The sequence below is a fragment of the Chenopodium quinoa genome, unplaced genomic scaffold (genome assembly GCF_001683475.1).
Source record: "Chenopodium quinoa cultivar QQ74 unplaced genomic scaffold, ASM168347v1, whole genome shotgun sequence".
NCBI classification, from domain to species: domain Eukaryota; kingdom Viridiplantae; phylum Streptophyta; class Magnoliopsida; order Caryophyllales; family Amaranthaceae; genus Chenopodium; species Chenopodium quinoa.
Genome location: NW_018745024.1, coordinates 1059813 through 1080679, shown reverse-complemented (window position 1 = coordinate 1080679; position 20867 = coordinate 1059813). Strand labels below are relative to the sequence as shown.

The window sequence follows — 20867 nt, the reverse complement described above, 5'->3', positions numbered from 1 at the left end:
TCCTCATGGAAATGGCAGTGTTTACTTTTGTTCCGGTTTTCAGCAAAACCTTTCATAGGGGTCGGCTTCTCAAGAGTCAGCCGATCCTTGATTTCCAAGAGGATGGAGCAGCAGTCCTTGTGGAATTCGTACCTGGGAACGTATGGTTTCCACTCTTTTTTCTTCTTCTAGGCCGGTTGATCAGAGTTATCAACGACCCAAATTTGTTTTTTCTTTTTACTCTCTTCTGGCTTAGGAGCCGGCTGAGCAGGCCGACTCTCCTTCTGTCGGTCGAACTTCTTAGTGTCCGACTACTTGTTGGAGGAGCAGAGTTTGGTCGCCTGTATATAGGCTTCCGCCTCTCGTAATGCTCCTTGCTGAGTGAAAATTTGTTTGCGAACGAGTTCGTACTTGAAAGTAGACCCGTCCTTCAGACCTTTGAAAAAGTCTGTGAAGGCGACCTCATCAGATAGCCCATGAATCTGGATTCGCACCACATTGAACCGCCTGACATGGGAACGCAGGCCTTCTCTATCTCCCTGTTGTACATTTCCCAAATCGAGGCTTGTCTTTTTGTTAGGGATGTTCATAGAGAAGTTTGAAGCAAACAAGATCGCAAGCGTCTTGAAGCTATTAATGCAACCAGTCAGCAGATTGCCGAACCACTGTTGGTCTATGCCCTTCAGGGTGGCTGGAAAACAGCGACACCATGCAGCATCATCCAACCCTTGTAAATACATGAGGTGGGTGTATGCTAGCAGGGGGTCTTCCGGGTTGGAGGTCCCATCATAGGTTCCAACCAAAACATTTTTAACCTTGGCCGGCTGTTTGGCTTCGGTTATTTCCCTGGAGAAAGCAGAGGGTTGATCCCCAAGGTGTTGCAGCTAAGCTGCCAATCCATCGGCTGATAGTCGTATGCCGCCTGGCCTCCAAAGAGGGCAGGTTACATGTAAGGTAAAGCAGGGGACTGGTACAATGGCGGAGCCATGTACTGGGCCGACTGTATTATATGAGGGCCAGACTGAACCCGAGGGCTGCTTGCTGAGGTCTCATGTACATATTGGGAATACCTCACAGTGGTATTCCGAAATCCGAAAGCTATCATGGTAGGTCAACGTAGAAGTCGACTCTAATAGCTGGGTTCTCTTCCGCTCAATGTAATGTCGAGCAACGGAGAATGTTTTCTTGCTACCATCCGGGTGTATGTGCCGAATGGCTTTCCTTGTACCCATTTCTGGGAAAAGGAGTCTAGTGAAATCAAATTGGGGCCAAGCCTTCTCCTTAGGGGCAGGATGAGGAGTCGGCTGGCAGTCCCTGACCGACTTTTGTTTACCAGTTTGAGCTGGCTTCTTGGCCGACTGCTCTTTTCTAGGATTAGGCGACCTCTTGGTGGCAAGTTGTTTGATTTCACCCCTGAGACTGCTCAGGAGTTTCATGAGCTCGTCTCGGGTGACGGGGGTTGATCCTGCCGCCTGGGAAGGATCACCCGGCCGCCCTGAGGGCTTCTTTGGCTGACCAGCAGTTTTTCTTGGCCCCTCCTGATCATGGTGTCGCTCTCGCTTTTCTTTACTGCGGATGCGTCTGGAGATGAGGGACCCGTTAGGATCCACATAGGTTTCGACATCAGCGTCATCCCCTGAGTCATGGTCCGTCTAGACCACTATTTGTTCCGGAGGCCGATTGGTCTCAAGATTCGGTACAGGTTCTTGTGAAGCCATCTTAGAAGTACTCTCCCCACATACGGCGCCAAATGTTTCGGGGTTTTTTGTCCCTCGAGAGAGTTACGACACTAAGACTTGATCCAGCAAGGGGTGCCTGTACCCGCAAAGCAAACGGACCACCGGATAGTCGGTGGTCCGCCTCCAAAGATTAAGTTAGTAAAGTATTCGGAGTAAAACGTGCGTAAATAAAGTTATCTGTTCGGATTCCGAGTGACACGTGTCACTGATCCTAAAAGGCCATTTGGGCGTCTCTTAGGGTGACACGTGTCGCCCTCCTTATGGTCCATTTTGGACTATCAAACATCCCAAATCAAGGGGATATCTGCCTACCACGTGTCACCATCTTGAAGGTCCGAGGTGGCGCTTCTTCCAGCGACACGTGGCGAGCTCCGATTGGGCCACTTGGCCGGGTATAAAAATACCCAAATCAACAACAAATGGAGCTCATGCAAGAAAGCTTGATCAAAATATCCAGTGACTATAGATTCCAGGGCATTAGCTCGCAAGGGGTCTCAGTGGACAAGGAGCTTCTTCCGCAGAAATTCAGTGCCGCTGACATCCCTAAATTTAAGCCAACTGACAATCCTTACTTTCATTTAAGGTCCTTTGAAAATGTAATGAACATTAAAGGTATTGATAAGAATATTTTTCACTCTTTATTTTCGCTATCTCTTGAAACCATTTGTCAACCTTGGTTCTTCTCCCTTGATGAAGAAAAGACCTCTACCTTGGATGGAATAAAAAATGCTTTCATTGATAGATATAAGTGTAATATTCAAATTGAAATCGATCATAGGAAAATTGAGATGCTAAAACAAAAAGGAAATGAAGGGTTTACCTCCTTCTTCAACAAATGGAGCGAAACTTCTAACATGATCGAAGTCCCTATTGAAAAAGAATCCGTGAGGATGTTCATCAAAAATTTACAAGAAAAGTATTCAAAACACTTAAAATATCAACACAACTTGAATACTTTCAAGGCCGTCTATGACATAGGCATCGAGATCAAAGATGACCTCGCAAAGCAAAAAGCTACTAACAATAGTAACCACGGGGGCTGGAAAGGAAAGAAGAACGACAATCCTTCTTCTTCCGACAACGCCCACTCTAGTAACAATGTTAGTACCTTTGATCTTAGTGAAGTTTTAACCATGGATAACCAAGGATCTAAGAAGCAACTAAGGAAAGACTTCACCCCCTTTGGGATGAGCTACGATGCTGCCTTCGATCGACTCCATACTAAGGGACTCATTACTCCCATTGGACCTATTCAAGATCCCGCACCTAAAAAGAGATTGGCTAGTTGGAATCCAGATGCACATTATATTGTAAGTACCATCAAGGCAGCAGTCATACTAGTGAGAGCTGTTGGAAGCTAAAAGAGGCTATCCAACATTTGATCGATAATAACAAGCTTCCCATACCTCCAGCTATCAAGAAGAGCGAGTGATGATAAAGCAAACGACATAAGACACGAGGCGAGCTTCAACGACAAGATTTCGTGACCTCTTTCTCTATTTTTCATTTCTTCCTTTCCCCGATAAGTCTAGCATAGGCACCTTCTATTTTTCCTCAGATTTACTTTGTAGATTTTTTCTTTTTCCCTTTTAATAAAATGAACATTTATTTCCTATATATATATATATATATATATATATATATATATATATATATATATATATATATATATATATATATATATATATATATATATATATATATATATATATATATATATATATATATATATAAGCACAAGGTATACCAATGATTTGAGGCACCCCTTGTAGCCACATCATATTACCTTTCGCCCTTCAAATATGCAATCCTTTTTTGATAAACCACTTTGAGCCTCGTCTAACGATAGACCTTTCTTTTTCAACCCACATCTACCTAACCTTGGGATGGGACAGTGTGAAATTTATGCAATTTTAAAAAGCTTGAGTGATTTCAAAAGATTAAAATAGCAAAAAATAAGTAAAATAAATAAATAAAAGTGTACAAAAGGGCAAGTGTTCCAATGTCTTTGACATGAACATGTCTTTGATATGAACATGTCTCATATTGCGTCTATTATCGAGTGCTCGGTACCGTGTCTGAGAAACATGAATGCCAAGTGAGTGATAGACCGCATGATCGGGATTGCCCACACTTATCAAAAAGGTTCAAAATAAAAAATTACAAGAGCAAAAAAAGAGAGCAAAAAAATAAAGTAAAAACCTAAAAAAGAGTAGAAAACCTCAAGCATAAAAATACAAGGATTCAAATGCAAGGTTTCACACCTTGGGGTTTATATAGGGTCTTGAGCCTTTATCCCTTTCTCCTTCAACCTTTAGCCTAACCACGTTCCAACCCTTCAAAAGACTTTTTTGAGGTATACACACACTTGTGCGAGGTTCGGCTAGAGCTACGTTCGGCCTGATTCCTAACGGATACGTAGGAAACCTCATCGAGGTGCGACCGTAATAAAAATGCATTCACATTCACATTCACATTCACATTCACATTCACACATCATGATCATATCAAGGGATCTCCTACGCTCATGCCAATCTACTTAGAGCTAGACTTGGGGGCTTGATCCTTACATCATTAGCTTACCTAGCCTAAGAGTCACCATTATTTGACTCTTCTAAAAATAATATCTTTTGACACACTTAGCTCTTGCGGCCTAACCTTAGTGTCACTATCACACACAGCACATAAAAATGACCAAATATAGTCCTTCCCTTTGGAAACCTTTGTCATGGAATCTTAAAGCATGCCTTGTCATATCAAAATCACTCATCACTCATCATTGCATCACAAAGTACGAAGTGCTTAGCCTCCGTGCCAAAGTTACCCAAATACTTTCATCATGGAGTCAACAATTGAGATAACCTAGAATGAATTAATCCTTGCACAACATTTGACTAAGCTCATTCAACATGCACCTTCAAAAACTTCGCTTCTTTGCGTCTTTCTTTTTCGGGAGAAATTCGGTATGTTATTTCAGATGATATACTAAAAGAGGGGGGGTGAATTGTAGTATGTTCCTAGTGCCTACTTTTCGCGGAATATAAAACTGATTGCTGTTAGGAACTTAGACAATGCAAAGCGGATTTTACGAGGAAACCATCCAGGGCCCAACTGGAAGTAAAACCTCGACCCTACCTTAGGGATTTCAAACACAAACCACTTCACTATAATAGGGCAAACACCAAGTTACAACCTATTAGACACAGACCTTTATTTCACAAGTTCCTCACTGGACTTGCTACTTGATAGGACCCTAACCTACCCAATCTAAGTACCACACTTAGATTCACTCGTACCACCAAAGTACTACACATACTGCCAAAGCACTAAATACTTGTACCACCTAAGTACAAGACTCACAGCTTCACCTAGAAGCTTACACATTGCACTCTTACAATTATAACAAGAATCCTCACGAACTCTCACACCCCAATACATAAAACACTCAAAACCCTTTTCCTAATTACAAGATCTCAAAGAATAACTCTAAATACATACCAATGAATAAAGAGATAAAACTAAAATGCTGGACACTTCAAAATCTGTCTGGAACTTACTGGACGAACTGTAACTGGAACCTGACTGGAACTTTAACCATGGAGGTTTGACTTAGCTTCGTGGTGAAGGATGAAACCATTAAGCACGACCACTAAGCTTCATCAGCCTCGCCTTTGAATAAATACATATGAGCATATTTATAGTACACCCAAATTATTCTTTTCGTAAAAAATAAGTTTTATTAAAAGATAGAAATAAAAGATATTTTCCAAAAATAAGTTTTCCAAAAATATATCTTTTGTTAAGAATATATTTAATCAATAATAATAAGATATATTTACCATAAAACCAGATTTTATCTAAATCTTATATTTTCCAAATATACTAATATATCTTACCATATCTTTTTACAAAATATATAATTACCATATCTTTTTACAAAAGATATACTTGCCATAAAATTAGATTTTATTGAAAACTTATTTTGCTGAAAATATTTTCCAAAAATAACTTATCTTTTTCCACAAGGATTTATTAGAAAATAAATATCTTTATTCTGTAAAACCAAATCCTTAAAAGATATGCACGTGGTAGATAAATATTTATATCATTAAACTCGACCTGCGACCTTTAACGACGTGCAGACCTAAGTTCCGATTAGGTTTTGAAACTCTGACAGTCTTTGAGTTCCTAACAAGTTAGTAACTCTAATTTCATTGACTATCATGAGTTCACCTTGGTTCTTTAGACTTGTTCCAAACTGACTTTTATGTCCAACATACTTACATGAATCCTAGAGCGATATACTTCGATTTCTTCGTCTTCATGTTGTTTCTTTGAAACTCTTGTTCTAGAATCTTGTAGTATTGATGTATTCTAGTTCTCGGGGCAACGTTCCACTTCTGGAACCACAAACCAAGTTCCTATTGGAACTTGTTGTCTTTATGTTCCTGCTAGGGAACTTAGATAGTTCTTGTTAGAGAACTAAGTTCCTGTTAGAGAACTAAGTTCCTGTTAGGGAACTCTTCATGTACCTGTTAGGGAACATGAAACTCTTCATGTACCTGTCAGGGAACATGCTCTGGCTTTCGTGGGAAATCCTGCCGAAAGTTCCTTCTGGATCTTGTTAGAGGATACCTTCAGGTTCCTTCGTGGTTTGGTTCTCATGGGAGAACCTACTTTAGGTTCATTCATTCTCTCTTATTCCTCTTGTAGTCTTCTATGTTCCAACCCATTGACTTCACCTAAGTCAGTTCCTGTCTTCACATAAACACTTAAGAGAAACATTAGATTGAAGTTTGTTTGTCATAAACAAACTTCAAGTGAGAGAACTAATTAAACTTAAAGCTTATGTAAATACTCCTACACATACAACTCATGTATGCATAGTGTACTTACCTTATGAAGCTAACATATGCAAACACCTATTTACATAGTTACCTTCATGGTTCTTTAGCCATCATCATGTTTATCAACCATAACACTCATCGTTGTTCTTGTTTCTCTATTGCTTATCATATATTGCTCAGGTTCCTTATATATATATATATATGTGACTGCTCAGGTTCCTTGTATCCTGTTCCATGTATAACTTGTTCTTTCTATGCACAACTTAACAAACACATTAGATAGATAATCATCATTAATTTACAATCATCAAAACCTAATTACTCAACAACTTCCCCCTTTTTGATGATGACAAACTAATGATGCTTATCACACATTAAAGGATAAATCGTTGTACATTTATTCCCCCTTAGTTCTTCAAGGAAATAACATTTAGAACAAGTTAGGAACATACACAGGAACTTCACATAGTTAGAAACTTAGCAGTACACATCCTTATCAATATATATATACTTTCAAAGATCATGTTGTAAGAACTTTAGACTTAACTACTACATACCATAAGCATCATACATATTCTTCCCCCTTTTGTCTTTATCAAAAAGGTTATTGTTCCACAAGTTTGTTTTCCGTAAATTACACACACATAAAGTCATATGTCACACCTACCACCATATAATAAGTAAATATATAATGGTTAAACACATGTTGTTCCTAAAAGCCTCAAGGTACTCACTTTTCAAACTGGATACTATTTCCACACTAATTTCCAACTCACAATCCAAAGGCCCAACTTCAAAACCCTTAATTGAACTTGACAAATAAGAAGTTAATAATCAAGTAAAGATCAAAGCTAAAAAGTTAGAAATGGATTGTATGAATAGGCAAATGAAAGCGCAAGCTCAAAGGATATATAAAGAAGCATATGGAACAAAATAAGTATAGGGAACATGAAGTGGAATTTGTGCTCTTCGTTTAGACCCTTTGAAATGATAAGGTTCACCACATTTGTTCTTCATTTCATACTCTTGAACCTCCTACTAAACACAACACATATTCATCTTGATAATTGATAATCAAGTTCCCTTACTTCAACTACCAACTTCTTTGAGAAACATTCTGCTTACTAGAACTTAAACAGATTTCAGCTTCATAGTCAAGTTCCTTCAACGTTTAATGTTGCTCCTTCACTAGCTAGCTTACCAGGTATACGAGTACACGACATCAAAATAGTCAATATTCTTCATATTTAGATATCTAGGAAATTAAATATTGGATCACCCTCTCTTTTTTTTTTTTTACATAGGGTGTCATTACAAAGATTTTGCATGCTTTCCTAGAATAACACATTTTAAATCAATGAAGAAAATACTTACTCATACACTTGATTTCCACAACCAAATATGAACCAATTTTATTTCTTGGTTCCTACCTTATTCCCCCTGAGTTCCTTACCATTCTTCTTCCTTTTCAAGTGCTTTACTTTTTTTTCTTTTTCTTCAACTTCCCCCTCAACATGTAATCACTTTCTTTACGTTTCATTGAACCATAAAAAGATGATGAACAAACTTAGAGCACATGGGAATTAAGAATAAGAAGTATGTCTATAAGAAAAGATAAGGAAATAGGGTCAATAGAATTCCGAATATATGAAAATATGAAAAACGTATAGCGCAACACGGACACACAACTAAAAGTTGTTGAATAATGTTGCATTCGAAGAAATATGGTGTGGATGCTTGAAATTTGGCTAATAGATAGGTTAGTTCCCTCAGAAATTTAAACGGGTGAGATACAAACGGTATGGGAACTTACCTGTCTTGTTCCATCAAAGTTTCTTCCATTGTTCCTTTGGCAACTTAGGAACTTCGTGTTTGACAGTACCCATAGTTCTATTATGAGACCTCTAATACTCTTAGGCAAGTGAGTATGTCTTTTACAACACAAGAACTAAGTGTGACACATAAACAATAAGAGTACATTCTTTACTTCAAGTTTAACATGCATAAGAACCCCAACTTGACATAACTTAAGGGAAAAATACTTTATACTCATGTTATGTTTCATCAAGTCTTGTTCCATTAAGCAATATACAAGAATATGACAATTTGAGACAGAACCATAAGTTAATCAATTCATAAATTCACATATTGCATTCATACCAAAAATATATCAATTCAATTCATCTAATGCCGTCATGTGAACAGGAACTTATATCTTATGTAGTCTTAAACCAGTAAAAATATAACTTTTAAAACTTTTGGTTGATATGATGGCTTACCTTGGAGTTCTTGAAGTGGTTGTTTTGTTCCTTGATGATCAAATCTAATATGAACTTCCACTTCTAACTCAAGTTCCATTGTCAATGGTTAATGCTTACAAATATATTTTCTCATCATAGAATCATCAAAAACCAATGCACAATGGCTCGTTAGTTGTACCAAAAATATAATCCATGTAAATAAGTACAACTAATACCTTATTCCATCTTTAAAGTTAAATTTTCAAGAAGGAACTTGGATAGCAATCTATCCTAAAGTATGTTCCACATAGATATCTATAACAGAAAGTTATACAAAAGACATCCATGTGGTACAACTCTAATCCCATATAAACAGCAAGATAAAATAATATTCAATTATCTTCAAGTCTAGCTATACGAGCAACAAGTTCCTGAAAAACAATACATACCTTTGTATTGGTTGTTTCCTATAAGAACCAACATGGCCTTGTTCCAATCACATGCCTTAATCAATAATCTTTTTCCAGAACATCCTTTTTAATCTCCGACCCCTTTTTAGGTGTTCTAGAATAGGTTCAGGATGTGACAAACACCTTCTTCCTTTTAAGCTCATTGAGTTCTTATTACACATCTAACCTTCAAGCTCCATCCTCAAATGCTTCAATGTCTTGAGGCTCGACCTTAGTTACATATGCATATAAGACACTATAGCTCCATAGTTTGTTGAGATTTTGCTGGTCGGAACAAATATTATCTCAACTTTGGAACTTCGTCGGAACTTGCTTTCTTGTATTGAGTTCATTGAACTTTGCTGCATGAGCTGGAACTTAACATCTAAAAGTTCCTTAACATGTGTAGCTAGCCCTTGCTGTTATCCTTAGTGACATATTTCTTTACTAGGAACTCAGGTAGTTCTACAAGAACATGTGAGTTCATCTTTTATAACCTGCTTGATGAGAACAAACCTGTTAGTCTCAAAATATGTTCACTTTTTTCACATCAAACATGATAGTGTAAACTCTTTTTGTTTTACTGATCTAGGCGTTTATGGGTAAATCGCCTTGGCACTTCTATCATCAAACATCCCTAAGTGGAACATAGGGCGTCTTGTTAATCAAAGATCTATTGCTTCAGTGTTGATGATGTAGTAAGAGACATTGAAAACTATTCCAAAGAACCTGCAAAGACCATTAGCATATAACTTTGTTCTCTTCATGTCTTTCATGATTCAAAGTTGGAAACTTGTTGTCAATCTTGTGTTCCTACTACAAACATCAAACATGACTGGAACTAGGTTCCATTTTTAGATCCATAACTTCATAAATAATGAACATTTAGCAGCAAACCCTGTGATAGAAAAGACTTTCAACAAACAGTTCATCATCTCTTCTATTAAGAAAAGTAACCAAGTGTCCATTTGCGTTCATATAAACAAGACATATCTTTCAATTAGTCTCTAAATATCACATGATAAACAAATTCATATCACTAAGATCCAACGGGTTAGTATTGCTTACCATTTACCCGAAGTTGAAAGAGAATATGACATGTTTTAATCCTCATGCTTCTCAATCTTTACCTGTTTGGAACTTACGTATACATATACCTATTATCGAGTTCATACTAGATTTATCAAGCATAAAAAGATTAACATGTTTACAGTTTGAAGCATAGAATTATTTCGTAAAACATCTAGAGTTCCAAGCATTTAAAACACCAAAATGTGCATCAAAAACTCGACCAAAAATGTTCACAATGGTATAGGAACTTGACTTACTAACCACCTGTTATGCAATAATTTTACCTTATGTGTTAGTCTTATAAGTCAAAGTTCTTCCATTGTAGGTTAATAGCAGGAAATATCTTGATTTGACAATCATCATCCCTTTGGAACCTCGCTGTCGAGATACTACGAGTTCCTTCCTACTATGCACCTTCAACTGTTCATGTTCCTATTGATATCAGGTTGGAACATGCCCTTCTAGTCCTTTGACCGTTGTATCTTGGGTAGAGGAACGTGTTGGTTTAATCTCAAATTCTTCAACACCTTGTCAAAGTTCCTCAAATATTCATTCTGAAGATATAACCTGAAAAATCAAAACTCAAGTGAATTCTTTTGTGCTTTCAAAAGATTAGTAGGTTAGTCAAGAGAGATAGATAAAATCTAAAGCATAAAAGTATTGAAACATAAAGTTCCAGTAAGAATACTCCCTTTTGGATGTCGTTCTATAAACGAAATTATGGATCTCCAACACGTAGTCAAAGATAGTCATCTTAACTCATCATCCTTCATAAGAGTCTGCTACAGGAATTTATGCTTGGTTCCAAAGAACTTTGGATAATAGGAACAAGACTGGAACTTGCATAAGAAGCTGAACAGGAACTTGTACACTAACTCTTATAGCACCTTGATATAGAAGCTTTGTTATTCCTGTATCCTAAATCTATTTTATCAATTCAAGTTCATCAAGTTCCAACTAGTTAAGCACCAAGTTCCTAACGGAACAAACTTTTATGCACCGATTTATCTCAATGGACAAACCTACAAAACAATCATTAACAACCAGCACCAAACTAGAAGAGAAGTTATTTTGTCATGATATATGTTATAAGCTTCAAAACAACTTCTCTTTTACATCCATTTGCTAATAACCTTCATAGAAATGGGGAATTGAATTTTAATAGGAATTTGTGAAGGATCAATATATACCAAAAGCACATGACCAATATTTATAGAGAAATGTATAGGTGACTTACACACTTTTCCATATTGTCGCTTTACCTACTACAAACCTCTTATAAAGGCTCTCTAGTGAGAGGAACTTGCACATAATTCCTTATATACAAACAACCAAAGTATCGTCATTATTAATAGGTTGTCTCCACTCACATAGCCTGCAAAATCATTCACCTTTTGGCTTTGGTTACCCAATATATATTGGGTACCTTCTTGTTAGTAATAGTCGTCAATAATCCATAATTAAAACAACTACGATTAAGCCAACTATCTTTACTAACAATAAACATCATGTCTCTACATAATAAATATTCATAATAATAAAAACACATGATAAGGTCATTCTTTGGAAAAAATTCAAAATATTTGTTTATTACCTTGCCTAAAGAATTAGGTTTCCATTCAAGGGTAGTCCAGGTTCCAAAAGACCAAATATGCATAATTCTAAACAATAAGTTCCTTAAACTATTTCCAGTAAACAGATTCTTTATTAATAAATCAATTTATAAATCTGAAAAAATGATTTTTAAATACACTCAAATCAGATTTGAGGTTACACAAAATTGATTTAAAAACATTAATAATAAAATCAACAATTTAACTAAAAATACCGCAAGGAACTCGCACACATAATAACATGCATATAACAAAGAATTCAAAGACGAAACACTTACCTCAAAGATGTTGATCTTTGAATTACTTCTGCTTGACAAGAAGATTTCGGTCTTAATGTGGAGTTGGGAACATTCTCGGGCTGAGTTCCAATTGCTGCATTTCTCGTAGATATACATCCTAGCCTGAAACTTGCTCCTCGGAGTTACCCAGTTTTATCTAGAGCATTGGCTCTGATACCAATTGTTATTTCGGATGATATACTACAAGAGGGGGGGTGAATTGTAGTATGTTCCTAGTGCCTACTTTTCGCGGAATATAAAACTGATTGCTGTTAGGAACTTAGACAATGCAAAGCGGATTTTACGAGGAAACCATCCAGGGCCCAACTGGAAGTAAAACCTCGACCCTACCTTAGGGATTTCAAACACAAACCACTTCACTATAATAGGGCAAACACCAAGTTACAACCTATTAGACACGGACCTTTATTTCACAAGTTCCTCACTGGACTTGCTACTTTATAGGACCCTAACCTACCCAATCTAAGTACCACACTTAGATTCACTCGTACCACCAAAGTACTACACATACTGCCAAAGCACTAAATACTTGTACCACCTAAGTACAAGACTCACAGTTTCACCTAGAAGCTTACACATTGCACTCTTACAATTATAACAAGAATCCTCACGAACTCTCACACCCCAATACATAAAACACTCAAAACCCTTTTTCCCAATTACAAGATCTCAAAGAATAACTCTAAATACATACCAATGAATAAAGAGATAAAACTAATATGCTGGACACTTCAAAATCTGTCTGGAACTTACTGGACGAACTGTAACTGGAACCTGACTGGAACTTCGACCTGGAGGTTTGACTTAGCTTCGTGGTGAAGGATGAAACCAATAAGCACGACCACTAAGCTTCATCAGCCTCGCCTTTGAATGAATACATATGAGCATATTTATAGTACACCCAAATTATTCTTTTCGTAAAAAATAAGTTTTATTAAAAGATAGAAATAAAAGATATTTTCCAAAAATAAGTTTTCCAAAAATATATCTTTTGTTAAGAATATATTTAATCAATAATAATAAGATATATTTACCATAAAATCAGATTTTATCTAAATCTTATATTTTCCAAATGTACTAATATATCTTACCATATCTTTTTACAAAATATATAATTACCATATCTTTTTACAAAAGATATACTTGCCATAAAATTAGATTTTATTTAAAACTTATTTTGCTGAAAATATTTTCCAAAAATAACTTATCTTTTTCCACAAGGATTTATTAGAAAGTAAATATCTTTATTTTATAAAACCAAATCCTTAAAAGATATGCACGTGGTTGATAAATATTTATATCATTAAACTCGAACTGCGACCTTTAACGACGTGCAGACCTAAGTTCCGATTAGGTTTTGAAACTCTGACAGTCTCTGAGTTCCTGACAAGTCAGTAAATCTAATTTCATTGACTATCATGAGTTCACCTTGGTTCTTTAGACTTGTTCCAGACTGACTTTTATGTCCAACATACTTACATGAATCCTAGAGCGATATACTTTGATTTCTTCGTCTTCATGTTGTTTCTTTAAAACTCTTGTTCTGGAATCTTGTAGTATTGATGTATTCTAGTTCTCGGGGCAACATTCCACTTCTGGAACCGCAAGCCAAGTTCCTATTGGAACTTGCTGTCTTCATGTTCCTGCTAGGGAACTTAGATAGTTCTTGTTAGAGAACTAAGTTCCTGTTAGGGAACTCTTCATGTACCTGTTAGGGAACATGGAACTCTTCATGTACCTGTCAGGGAACATGCTCTGGCTTTCGTGGGAAAGCCTGCCGAAAGTTCCTTCTCGATCTTGTTAGAGAATACCTTCAGGTTCCTTCGTGGTTTGGTTCTCATGGGAGAACCTACTTTAGGTTCATTCATTCTCTCTTGTTCCTCTTGAAGTCTTCTATATTCCAACCCATTGACTTCACCTAAGTCAGTTCCTGTCTTCACATAAACACTTAAGAGAAACATTAGATTGAAGTTTGTTTGTCATAAACAAACTTCAAGTGAGAGAACTAATTAAACTTAAAGCTTATGTAAATACTCCTACACATATACAACTCATTTATGCATAGTGTACTTACCTTATGAAGCTAACATATGCAAACACCTATTTACATAGTTACCTTCATGGTTCTTTAGCCATCATCATGTTTATCAACCATAACACTTACCTTATGAAGTTAACATATGCAAACACCTATATATATATGTGACTGCTCAGGTTCCTTGTATCCTGTTCCAAGTATAACTTGTTCTTTCTATGCACAACTTAACAAACTCATTAGATAGATAATCATCATTAGTTTACAATCATCAGAACCTAATTACTCAACACGGTACCCTCCACAAAAATAACGCAAATTTTTTGCTTTTTTGCATTTTCGAGTCGCACGATCATATTACAATGCACACACGAGTCATGTACACATTGAGTCATGTCGTGTTATCACATTGAGTCAACATTATGCACACACGAGTCACACAAAGTGAGTCATCATTAAGTCAATTTTATACCTTGAGTCGTGTCAAGTCAATGAGTCAAGCAACACTAAGCCTTAGGTCAACCTAAAGAAAGAGATGAGCAAAGTCCTATAGTCAAAAATATAAATACAGGTGCATTCCAGCAAGCGAGGACATTCCCGGATTTTTTCGGAAAAATCGCGAATATGACACATGAGATTCTTCCAAGATGAGAGGAGTTTGAGCAAAATTACATAGATCAGTAAATTAGAGATGAAGAAATTTTAGTTACAAAAGATTTGAGCGGATTTGGTTGAAAAGAAATGACTAGGTTCAAAGTTTGGAGCAACGAACAGCAGTAGCAAGAGCAATATAGGGAAGACCCGACTCCAGCGCCAGATGACAAGGCTGTCACCTGACGACAACATCTGTCGCTTGGCAACAGAAGAAAAGCGCGGCGCCAGATAGTTCCAGCAAGCGCTGGTGCGGCGACACAATGTGTGGCCCCCATATTAGATTATGCGGATCTAGTGCAGCAATTTCCGGGTTCCTTGGTACGCCAGTTAGCCCCTATAAGAAATTTGACATGATTAAGTAGTCGGTTTGATTACAATCGCAAATAAGTGATCGACCGGACAAAAGATCGTCTCACTTAGCTTAAAGCGGCTGGCTCATCGCAAAGGCACCAACACAATGGTTCATAAACAGCAAAGCACCGACATACTGGTTCATGAGCAGTTGAAGCACCGACGCACTGGCATGGCAAAAGCAAAGTTCAAGCGAGCTTTAAAGGATCAACAAGCGTTTGTATTCAGTAGTTTCCTTGGTAATATTATCGCAACAACTGAGGATGACTTCAAGTGAAGTTATCTTCGACAACATTCGCTATGATTGTGGAGGTTGTCACCAAGATTTGAGAAGATAGCACGAGATGGGCAGTCTTCGACAACATTCGCTAAGATTGTGGAGGTTGTCACCAAGATTTGAGAAGATAGCACGAGATGGGCAGTCTTCGACAACATTCGCTAAGATTGTGGAGGTTGTCACCAAGATTTGAGAAGATGGCACAAGATGGGCGGTCTTCGATAGCATCCGCTAATATTGTTGAGGTTGTCACCAAGATTTGAGAAGATATCACGAGATGGGCGGTCTTCGACAGCATCCGCTAAGATTGTGGAGGTTGTCACCAAGATTTGAGAAGATAGCACGAGATGGGCGGTCTTCGACGACATCCGCTAAGATTGTGGAGGTTATCACTAAGATTTGAGAAGGGCGGTTCGTGATGAGGCGGTCTTCGACGACTTTTGCTATAATTGGGAAGGTTGTCAATATGATTCAAGGAAAAGGCTCGAGATGTAGCAGCATTGATCCATGGCGTTCCTTAGCTTGTGGAAGGTTGTCACAGCAGCAAAAACACAAATCGGTTACTCCAAGAGACGTGTGCTCGACGGTGCAAGATACGCATTTCTTAACTCTCTTATCTTTTTTAACTAACGCTAGTTTGCATGTATCGGCGTTACAAAAATGATTTAGGATCGCAGAACGTTCTGAATCATTCTCCGTCCCTACAGCTACTTTGTCTTTTGTTTTCGAAACTTGTATTTCTCCAAACTCAGCCAAAGTGGGGGCTTCTGTAGATACCCATTTGTGTCTCCCCAAAGCCAAACCCAGTGATGAGTACCTTTCACGTCGAATCATAATCGAATGAAGTGAAAGTGTGGAAAGTGTGGTGTTGCGGTTAGTTTTTAATTCTTTTCTTTCTCTCTGTTTTTGCAAACCTATTTTTATGAAAATAGACAATCCAGTTTAGTTTGGTCCGTGGCAAGAGTCCAATAATAGTTTAGTTGGGTCGGGTTCGAAAAGAGCTTTCCAAAAATATATTATAAGCCGAATTCCGATGAATAATGAGGAAGTTATGGCCAAATTACTAAACTGGGCCCGGTTTGATTTTTATATGCGGCCCAATGATTTAGAGGGTTTATTATGATTTATCATTCCTAATGCGATTAGGATTGATTATAGTCTTCTAGAATCTTCTAGAAGGTTCTTTTGAATACTAATTTGATTAGCATTGATATTTGACTTTTAAGAGTTTTATTTAGAATAAAAGAAGTGTTTTTAAGGAAATTACAGTTTTACCCCTCGTACGCTTAAATTATATCAAAATATGAAAAAGCGTGGAAAAACTTCCTGCAACGCCGCACTACAGACTGTCGCCTGGCGACAGGCCTGGCGTCGCGGCGACACGTCTGTCACCTGGCGACAGGGGCGTGTGTGGCGACAGCCCGTGTTTTATTCTTTTCAAAACTCTGATTCTTTTTTATCATAATCTGACTGATTTTCTTTATAAATAGCCTTCTAAAACCTCTGTTTTCAATCAATAATTCTCCATCTAATTCTAATCACCAACTCTCATCAAGAAATTCTTGATACTCGCTCTCTCTCTTTTCTAAACTAGCCTTTTCTCAAATACAAAATTCTGAATTCGCAAGATCTAGACACACCTAGCCAAGTTCGAAGTTGCCTTAGCCCTAGACGTGAAAGGTTTGATATTTCTAAGGGTTTGGTCCCGAATCTAGTCTAAACTTTCTTTCAATTATTTAATTTAATTGTTTAATTTTTTTATTTTCCTTGAAGTATACTAGGCGAAAATATGAATTGGCCACCGGTTCAAAACCCCCCAATGCCACCGGTGGTCATTTGGGGGGTGGCAATACTCCAAAGCAAGGCCACCGGTTCAAAACCGGTGGCAAAAAGGGGTATTGCCACCGGTTAACCGGTGGCAATTATCGTTTCGCGCTTTTTTTTGGGTATTAATTATTTTTGCCACCGGTTAACCGGTGGCAATAACATGTATACATAATTTTTTTTTGTCTTTTTCAAAAAGAAATATAACAAAACAATTCAGTAAAATAAAATTACAAACATCAAAATATAAATCAAACAATATCAATCTATATAATCGAAATTTTATTTACAATATAAATCAATAAAATTGATCAATTACAACATATAAATAAAAAAAATTACAATATAAATAAAAAAAAAGTTACAACATCAAAAACAATATTCATGCATCATGATTCTTCAATTTAAGATCTAAATCAATATACCTGCATCAATCAAAACAAAAAAATAAATCGACTAATATACATAAGCTGCGAAAAAAAAACTCAAAACACTATGCATGTATCTATAAATCGAGCATGTGCCCATAAATTGATTAAAATCATTATAAAAAATAAATAAATAAATAAATAAATAAATAACCCAGAAAAAGCATGTAGCCATAATTAAGATCGAATTAAACCCATAAGAAGATCGAATAAAAATCAAATAGAAATTGAATTAAAATCGATTTTAAAACTCAAAAAATTCGATTTAAAAAACCCAAAAAAATTCGATTTAAAAACCAGAAAAACCCTAAAGAAATCGAATATGATTAAAATCACATAAAAATCGAATTAAAATCGATTTTAAAACTCAAAACTTCGATTTAAAAAACCAGAAAAGTTTTAATCAAAAACCCATAAATAATCTAATAAAAGACCCAGAAAATTTCTAATCAAAAACCCAGAAGAAATCGAAGAAAATCGATTAAAATCACATAAAAACCGAATAAAAATCGAATTTAAAACCCAAAACTTTGATTCAAAAACCCAGAAAAATTCTAATCAAAAACCCCGAAAAAATCTATTTAAAAACCTAGAAGAAATCGATTAAAATCGTTTAAAATCAAAGTAAAATCGAATTAAAGTCAAATAAAAATCGATCAAAATCAAACCCTAACCTCGATTAAAGTCGTTGTTGCTCATGCACATGTTCGTGGTGTTATTGTTGCGGTGGTGGTGTTATTGTTGCGGTGGTGGTCTTCGAGGTGGTGGAAAAATTGGTGGTGGTGGAGATCGAAGAAGATGAGAAAGAGAAGGAGGAGAAGATGAAGGAGAAGAGGGGAGATGGGATCCGAGCTGAACGAGGAGAGAGAAAGAGAATGAGGGGAGGTGGGTGTGAAACGGCTGATGGTGGGTGAAATTGTAGGGTTTGGGGTATTTAAAGGGCTGGTTTTGTCTTCCAAAAAAAAAAAGGGGCCGGTTTTTTTTTATATTAGTAAGCCACCGGTTTTGAACCGGTGGGAATAATATTTTTGCCACCGGTTCGGTTTGAACCGGTGGCAATAATATCCCCGCCCATTTTTCCCCTGTTTTTTGCCACCGGTTTTTAAGAACCGGTGGCAATTGAGCGATGTCTTTTTACTTTTTTCTACTAGTGGTACTTACTAACGCGTGTATTTTGTTATTAGAAAGAGATATGAGGCATCCAAGTAAGTGCTTTAATTGTTTAATTGATATTTTGATATAGAAATCATTTTTAGGTTGTTATTTTGATTCTTAGTATCATATTATGATGTTTTATTGCTTCTTAGTATCGTATTTAGGGTGATTTGCTTATATCAATTATGATTTCTATGATGCCTCTTACTTTTCTTTCCTAATATTCATGTTAGTATCATGTTAGGGTTAAAGCTTTTATTTTATTGTTTAGTAACATGCTAGGGTTTGTTATTAATCTTGTTAGTATCATGCATAGGATCTTACTATTAATATTATGCTTTAACATGATTATGTTAATTATGATTGTGATTTGTTATAATTATTATTTTGAATATTATTATTATGTGGCTTGATTATATTTATTGTTATTACTTGATCACGCCTTTTATGCATGTTTAAAGGGAATTGGTACTTGTAATCACGCTTAATAAGATAATTAATAATCTTGTTTAGGGTTAATATGATTATAATTCAAGTGATCGCCAATAATAGTTTTATTTGTGCATTAATATTCAACCAACATAGATTAAACAGGCTTAGGGTTAACCTAATGATTTCATGTTAGTCAAAAAGCGCATATGAATACGAGAAGAATAAAGTAGAGGCCTATTATTAGGGCAGGTTCAATCTCTTTTTGGTTGGATTTGTACCTTCATCCCCGAACTACCAGTCTTGGTTCCAGACCTATTGGAGTTAACGATCTCTTGGATCGTTAAAGGGTGTAACCTTCACCCTGTGAACGGTTTACAAGTTCCTAAAACTTATTGGCGACTCTTTTGCTCTAGCTTCTTTCCCTTTGGACGCTACCATGCTTAAGTGTATGATTACAGTGGGGTTCAAGTTTAGGGTAATGCTTGAAATATTCCCTAAATTCACACATAGACGATACATCTTTAGATGTTCATGCGTGAAATCATCTACTCGGACATTAAACAGACAAATCAATCTTTTCACAGCCTTGTGAGCCGCTCTCTCGCGAGACTCTTCTACTAAAGTGGCATCTCGACCATAAAAAAGAAACTTTGTACTCGTATTTGGCAGATTAACACGTACAAAGGCATTGTTCTTAGCAATATCTATGAATCTATAGACTGGAGGTGGGAATTGCAACCAAGCAACAATCTTTTCCAAAAGAGGCTGAAAAGGAACACAAACTTTGTTTGATGGTCTAGCGGCCATAACCTGTAATGGCAAAATTGATGTTAGGACAAAAAGTACTCAGACCAGGGAAGCTGTGTTTCTTCCAAAAAAAAACACCTTCACAGCGTATCTACAGTGGTAAGAAATTTTGGAACAAAGCTCTAAGAAAATTAACTCAAAAACTTACAATAATTCGCTACAATCAGACTAATGCACAACGAAAAACATAAATTTGCAAGTAACAGGATATCATAAAACAGATTACAGAACAAAACTGTAATAAAAAAAATAAAATAAAAAACCTATCTAAGCATAAAGTTCAAGGAATTACCTCAAAAGATCTTGTACATTCAACAAAATCCACCAAACCACAACACACTATCACCGAACCTGTAATCCAAAATGATAGAACTTAAAACACATAAATTAAATTATTAATAATTATTTTATACTTCACCCTTCAAAGGTTATCTTTTAACCATGCCTCTTAAACAAAAGACAAATATAAATTTGCAATAAATGGTTTCCAAAGCCTATAAACAACACACAACACTACTAAACACCTTAACTAAATTTAACAGAAAGGTGTAGTGTTAAAGTTCGATTTGTCAGGGTAACGTCCAATTTGTCGAGAAATCCAATTAAAACACATGAAATTAACTATTAATAATTCTTTTATACTTCACCTTTCAAAAATTATCTTTTA

The 20867-nt window shown here is 36.4% G+C and overlaps 1 long non-coding RNA gene across 1 annotated transcript; it reads right to left on the bottom strand.

The window, feature by feature from the left end:
• Positions 1-17625: 17625 nt before the first annotated feature.
• LOC110708834 lies at positions 17626-18745 on the bottom strand. The gene is made up of 2 exons (XR_002508803.1): positions 18481-18745; positions 17626-17803 (listed from the first exon to the last, which is right to left on the bottom strand). It is a non-coding gene; the product is annotated as an uncharacterized LOC110708834 (long non-coding RNA).
• Positions 18746-20867: the final 2122 nt, after the last annotated feature.